A 7,640-nucleotide genomic window follows, 5' to 3' on the forward strand; every position below is an offset into this window, starting at 1 on the left:
AAAGACAGAAATATAGGAAGACATGATCACGAGACCCTTTTTTTCTAGAAGTGTTCATAACACTTCTGTAAGTCTATCTCACTCTCTCTCTCTCACACACACACACACACACGTGAATGTGTGACCAGTGGATTGAGAATGACTCATTGAACTTTTTGGGCATATTTGTCGAGTCGGCGCCTCTACTAATCACAGAACTGAGGGAGCTGATGTGTCCACCAACAGTTGGTTTATATTGTCATTTGTTAGTATTTTATTATTGAATACTGAGTAGTTCCATATAAGATTCAGTAGTAGTGTAGTTCTGAACACAATCATATAGTTTTGTATCAGATTCAGTGGTAGTGTAGTACTGAGGACTTAAACGTAAACAAATTCAGGACTGAACATTTAATCATTAGAAAGATAAAGAAATGTATTTATACTCGTCACATGTACTGTGTTTGGAAGCTGAAGTCAGACATGATACAAAGCCCCTTAAGGGCCCCAAAAGTAGCAGCTCTGCAATACCGGTTTGAACCCCAACCTTCTGATCGGTAACCCAGAACCTTAACCACTGAGTTACGACTTCACCTGATCATACCATTGTTTAAAGTTGTAAGTATTTTGTGAGTAAATTGTAAAACTATAATGAGAATAGTTTATTTTAGTGAAAAAGTGTTTAAGTACCAGGATGACATTTCTGTCACACTGCTCACCCGTTGGTTTGTAAACATCCGCAATACAAATAAATGTATTATTTTTATTATCATTGTGTTAAAGCGGTGGTTCGTGTGCCGAGCCAAACAAAAGCTCTTTGTGTATAAGAGTAAAAAGTGGGCCAGAGTCTGGTCAGATCCTCACTCTGGAGGAGTTTGTGCTGGAAAAAGGGTCATAACCTCTAAAGTAGTCTGCTTTATACGACATGTCTGTGGTGAGCATTCGTCTGCGAGTGGGGGAATATGAGAGAGAGAGAGAGAGAGAGAGAGAGAGAGAGAGAGAGAGAAGGAGAAGAGATGGTGACTCATCACTCCCACATCAAACATACCTGAGTGGCTGAACAGCTCTATCACACTGACAACCAGAACTCAACCTCAAACAAACTCCACCTGGGCAAACACGCCAAAAAACTCACGGCCAAAAAACTCGGCACACGGATTCTCTCTCTCTCTCTCTCTCTCTCTCTCACACAGACACACTCCCTCTACAGTCATCAACAGAGTCGATCATACTTCTGCTGTTAGATGTGTTATTCTCACACACATGCCCTGTCTTCATTCTATTGTGTTATAAATAACACCATGATGTGTGAGTGGTAATTACAGCTTCCACAAGATATCTCTCTCTCTCTCTCTCTCTCTCACACACACACACACACACACACATTACCAGAGGTAGAGCTTTAGCCTATAAAAGAGCAAATATTTCAAAACTACTGTATTTCCAAGTCAGTTTGCAATAAAAAGCCTCCGTGCCAAAAGCAGAAACATTCAGACATATAACACTGTTACTTACATGGCCATGTTATAGGTATTAAACCTGTGTCCAAACAACACACATTAATAATAATATAAAATGAAGAACATTGAAGTACATATAATAGAGGAAATAAGGTCTGATACAACACCCAACCCCCAATCTTCATATTTAATTCTTAAAACTTTCTCAGTCAACAGTAAACAAACTTAACCACTTATGATCAATTTGAACGTTTCATTCATTTAGATGTGCCGTTGTGCAGGTCGTCATTGGATACTACAGGTCTAATTGTACAGCACAACACATTTCCATGACTTTGTAAAACACAGTGCGGAAACCTTTTTTTGTCTCTTCTATCGAAATAAGGTAAATAAGTGACAGAACCAGTGAAATGATATAAACAAATGTTTGGGATGAGGTCATTTCAGACTTCAACATTTATGGATTTTAAGATGATGATTAGACAGAAGAAATGATTTGATTTTCATTATTGAGTGCGTCACCAAACAGCTCAGCTTAATGACCTTTCTAGATGGAACCCTGTTTCTCGTCAGAGCTAACTCCTACACGACACTTTATGCTAAGTGCTACGGTAAGCGTGCACTGGGGTGGTAATCGGGTTATCATCATGCCCCAGATTGGAACACAGAAGCAGTGCTGGGGCAGAAAGGCGAAGGGTGACAGACGGAGAGTATTTATTCATATTCCACATGGAGGAGGTCTGGTGGTTGTGAAACAGTCACAAAAGGCTTAAGGGGAAAATGTTACGAGATGATTGGGACGTGTTATGAGTCACGTGTAAACGTTCCTAAACCTGAACTGTGGGCAAAACATGAGAGGCATGTAAGCAATGCTGTGCTGCTCCATTAGTGCTCAGAGGGCCCGGGGAAAGGAGTCAAATCTGAGGAACAGGTTCTAGAAGGTTCCCAGTGGCACAGAGCCGCTGGGTTTGTTGGTGTGTGATGGAGAATGTGGGGGATTTCAAGGATGATGAGGTAGCGGAGCAGGAATGCCGACCAGAGCGCTAAATGCAGGCTTCATTTTCATTTGTTTAGAGTCTGTAAGAAAATACTTTAGGACCGAATCAACAAAATAAAAACAAAACATGCACACATCACAACTGTATCATACACTTACACTGCTTCACACTGTTCACACAATAGTGCAAAAGAATTGAGTTTTATTCAAATAATTCATTTGAAAATGTTAAAAAACTAAAACCTGCTCCAGCATGACAATGTCCCTGTGCACTCAAAGAACATGGGTTGGAGTGAGAGATCTCCTGCTATTGAGCTCCAACTTAAACCCTACTGAACACCTTTGAGATGAATGTGAATGCTGACTGCACCCCAGGTCTCCTCAACTACATCACAACCTGAATGTGAATAAATCTCCACAAGCACAACACAAAATCTAGTGGAACATCTTCCCAGAAGAGTGAGTTATTATAAGAGCAAAATGGGGGCTACATGTGGAATGACATAACATTCTTTTCCAAGAAATGCTACAAACATTTTGGCATAACACAACACAGTTAATGACCAACTACAAGGAGAGCAAGACAACATGGTCTTCTCACGGTCACATTCACAATCATGTATATACAGTACACACACACACACACACACACACACACACACACACAATGTCCAGAAAGTCTTTACAGAGCTTTACTTTTCCAAATTTCTTTGTTACAGCTTTATTCCAAATGGTTTGAATTCATAATTTTCCCAAAATTCTACAAACAAAATATAAGAAGTTTGTTTTAAATATTTGCACACTTATTTACTTAAAAAAAAAAAAAAAAAAAAGAATCTTCATATACGTAAGTCACATCCTTTGCTCTTTACTTTGTTGAAGCTCCTTTGGCACCAATTACATCAAGTCTTTTTGAGTTTGATGCTACATGCTTGGCACCTACACACACACACACACACACACACACACACACACACACACACGTATTTATTTTATTTAATGTATAAAACCAGGGCCAGAAAATACAATATAACATTACTTATTATATGTTTCATATTATACATAAAAAAAAAAGACAAAGATAGAGAAAAACAAAAAACTAATCTACATATTGTTTGCATTTCCTTTTTAATTTTAAAATATTTTTATTTATTGCTTGAAAAAAAATCTAATTAGAATAGAAAAACAATTTCATATAAAAAAATAAAAAAATAAATAAAAAATGCAACACTGCCTTTTTGTGGGAAATGTTGAGAAAACCAATACATTCCACATAAAAAGTTTTCAGGAATCGTGATATAAATGAATATAAGGTGAAACATGTAAATGACCTCGTAAACAAACACCTGCTGCAGTCTGGCCTGAGATTGTGTGTGTTGGTGGTTTCACCGTTTGTGTTTTGTGTTATGTAAGGAAATAAAATGCTCTCAGCTCGCCAGTCTCTCTCTCTCACACACATTCAGTAAGTACACAGAGAATAATGTGTGAAATCTGGCCTGTTTACGTGGTTATGTACACGAAGACCACGCCATCTGACAAATGATTCCAACGTACTCCGACGTGCTCTCATTTGCAATAAGTAAAATGTGATGTGCGAATCCCTCGTGTGTGTGTGTGTGTGTGTGTGTCTCTCAGATTGATTTTGCAAGCGGTGGGAGTGAAGGAGGTCACCTACTCCTCTGAGCACAGCGTCACAAAAAGGTGACCTTGCTCTCTCGCACTTGGCCTGGATTTTGGGAGGACACTACTTTGGTAGTGGGGAAAAAAGTGTGTCAGTGCACACACACACACACACACACACACACACACACACACACACACACACACACACACACACACACACACACACACACACACACACAAATTCAGGTCCATAAAAAAAAACAAAAAAACAGGAGCATATAAACATAATATAGGAACGTCTAAATCAACTACAGGAATTAGACTGATAACTAACTCACTCACACGCACCTCTAAAATGCAGGCTGTGTGTGTGTGTGAGAGAGAGAGAGCATGAGGGAGGGAACGTCTTTATCAGAGCTCTTAGTAATGCTAAGAATGAGGATGTGGCGTTGGACCTAGCGATCAAAACCAGACCTGAGAATGAGCACACACACACACACACACACACAAACAAGCACACACACGATAAACTAACCTGAATACAGACATACATCTCCATCTACATTACTGAGAGAGAGATCATGACCAACTGCACAGACAAGCTCTGAATCTCAACAGCCAGTCTCAAATCTCAAAGTGGATAAGACACAGAGCGACAGGAAAAAATAAAGAGATATAGCACCCCCTATTGAGTCTGCAATAGAAGTGCAGTCTGACAAAACTACAACACCAGCACACAGTACAGTATAAAGGTTAAAAGCAAAATACTGATACGTTTCCTGTATTCACTACATAACTATCATCTAAGCAGTTCCCCAGTTTGCCCTTGTGTGAACCGATAAAAGGTTGCTAAGCCTGGTCCTGAGAACCTCTGAACGGTTTTTTTCTCTCTCTGCTCTACCATTTCCAGTCTAAGGTGTGAATGATCTGATTAGTTTAATCTGTTTTGTTGTGAGAAAGGAACCCCAACATGCTCCATGCTGAACCCATGCTGAACATTTTTTACATATCAGCAGAATGTTTAAAAGGGTGGATCATCTGAGGGTCACAAGATCTGACCGAGCGAGCGAGAGAGAGAGAAAAAGAGAGAGAGGGTTGGTGGGAGGAGTAGACTGACTCTACACTATCAATCACAGTCATGTTTCAGGAAGAGGGCTAATGGTACTTTGCTCTAAATACATTATAACTCACAGAAAGCATGTTTTCGCTCTGACCTTCTTGTTTGTGATGAAGAGAATTGGCTCTGGTGCTTTTATATTCTGTGTCCATATAAGGATATATTTTTACGTGCTCACACACACACACACACACACACAGTTGGGCAATTCAAAAATCTTTACATCTACAGTTGCAAAAGAAAGAGAAAAGGAAAAAACTTAATTCAGCTTTACTCACAAACGCTTTTTAACGTCCCAACAGCTTTAACAGAAATCCAGATGTAGATTTCATCTGGATGATTCATCAGCCTGAGGATCATGTGAAACGTAAAGGAAAAGCAGAACAACATCGATGAGTAAGAAGTTCGATGTTCTTGCTCTTATTCAAGTCCATCTTAATCGGTTATTTTTGCCTGCTGCTATAATCTGTGCTTTTTTTTCAGCACAGGAGCATTTTCATAATGGAACAAGTTTGGGTCTTTTAATTCAAGTCAATGGAAAATATAATGCTAGCTCATTCGAAGACGTGCTATACAACTGTGCACCTCCAACGTTCTACCACGTCATACACACATTTACAAATAACGAGCCTTTATATATTTAAGCCAAGAATCAAAAACCACATTAAAATTAATTACAAACTGGAAATGAGTGATTTTTTTTTTTTACAATTCACACATCAAAACTAAGAGAAATGAAAGTTATTTATGAGTGAAATACAAAACAATAAATGTACTAATGTAAGGATCTAAGGGAGCTCCTATTCAACTTTATTCTTCATTCTATAAATAAATAAAGACAGAAAAATGCTGGTTATAACCACGCGCTGTTCCAGACCTTTAGTTCAAGTACACAGAATTTAACATCAGCAGTGATTAAAGTCATCATGACACACACACACACACACACACACACACACACACACAGTGGACTACTTGGACGTCCTCTTATTAGACGCAGACAGTGCTCTGTGTCTCACATCAGCTTCTCATACAGGAATGAAGCAACATCAGATATGTGCTCATTTGAAGTTGCCAGTTATTTCTACATGCACTTAAAAATAAACTCCTTCCTCCAGTCCCCTTTCACCATCATACCCACATTTATTTGACCTTGACTACATCTTGTGACACACAAATATTTTGATAAAGAATTCACTCTTTGTCTTTGGAAACGCAGTAAACATAGCAACCGGGTGGGGAATTTAATTACCACACCGAATCATGTGACTCGGGACAGACTGAGGACACGAGTGGGACTGCGGATCCACAACCAGTTTATTTCTTTATTTGGTTTATGATATTTATTTATAAGCAGAAAGAGTGCACAAATCAGCAATAAGATCATAACGTCTTGAAAGAGGCTATTATGATTTATTTATGTATTTAGGGCAGAGGAGAACCTCAGCACAACCCATTTATTTCTTTTCTCACTCTCTTTCTTTTACTTATTTTAACTGGAACACTACTGAGATCAGTGTTATCTCTTGATTCTTTGGTACAAAAAGAAACAAAAGAATCAGCCAAGGCAATGTTAAAAAAATAAGATATCATTAAGGGCAACATGATTCTTGAATAGATGGTTTTGAAATGGTTTGATATTTCAAACTTTTGTCAGAATCACACTATTATATTTAGTAACAAGAAAGATTAAACACTAGCCTTTTCCCCAGATAATATTTGTAAATGTCTGCAACTGTAATTACCTGTAATTTCTCCTTCATTAAAACAGAGATTAAAAAAAATAAAATTAGTACTGAGGTTTTACAGATTGTAACTGACCCCTAGATTAGAACCCGTATCCATTTTTTTTTAACCAATTTATTAGTCATTTAGGAAATTAAAGCAATAAATCTAGCAGGTAGCAAACAGCAGCACGTGTGTGAACTTAGAGTGCATAATTTAAGTTACAATAAATGTTAACCTGTACTGCCATCTACAGGCTTCATGTAATCATTACACCCTAAACCATCAACCTGAACATTCACCTGCACGAAATCTTTATGAATTCAGTAGTTATTAGGACTAATTTGTTACAACAAATCAATGCATCAGAATGGGATCGGATCTTATCAAAGGTCAGAAAAATGAATGAATTGTTAATAAAAGTTTCCCTTGTTGATACAACAGAGCAGCAATGTGGTTAGGAGATTTGTGTGGCTGGGATTTGAACTCACATCCTTTAGTCCAATGACTTGACCACAAAGCTATTTTTACCCATTTTTAGTTGCTTTTTGGCTTGATGTGTCAGTAATTTCACTGGTCTCATTTTCAGCTCTTTTGCTACTCTGAGGCTCTTCAGCATGAACATTTTAAAACAAGAACCAACTGCATTAAACTCATGGTTGTAGCGAGAGCTGGTGTTCGGATCAAAACATTTCCTGTTTACAGACTCTAAATATCAAACATTTAAGGATTCAGTTAA

The 7,640-nt window shown here is 38.1% G+C and overlaps 1 long non-coding RNA gene across 1 annotated transcript in view; it reads right to left on the reverse strand.

Moving 5' to 3' along the window:
- LOC124391920 overlaps positions 1-7,640 on the reverse strand; it is a 14,948-nt gene extending 7,308 nt beyond the window's left edge. Inside the window, exon 1 of the long non-coding RNA XR_006927062.1 lies at positions 5,455-7,640. This is a non-coding gene — a long non-coding RNA (uncharacterized LOC124391920). The remainder of the gene's footprint in view (positions 1-5,454) is intronic.

Source organism: Silurus meridionalis, chromosome 1 (genome assembly GCF_014805685.1).
Source record: "Silurus meridionalis isolate SWU-2019-XX chromosome 1, ASM1480568v1, whole genome shotgun sequence".
Lineage (NCBI taxonomy): Eukaryota > Metazoa > Chordata > Actinopteri > Siluriformes > Siluridae > Silurus > Silurus meridionalis.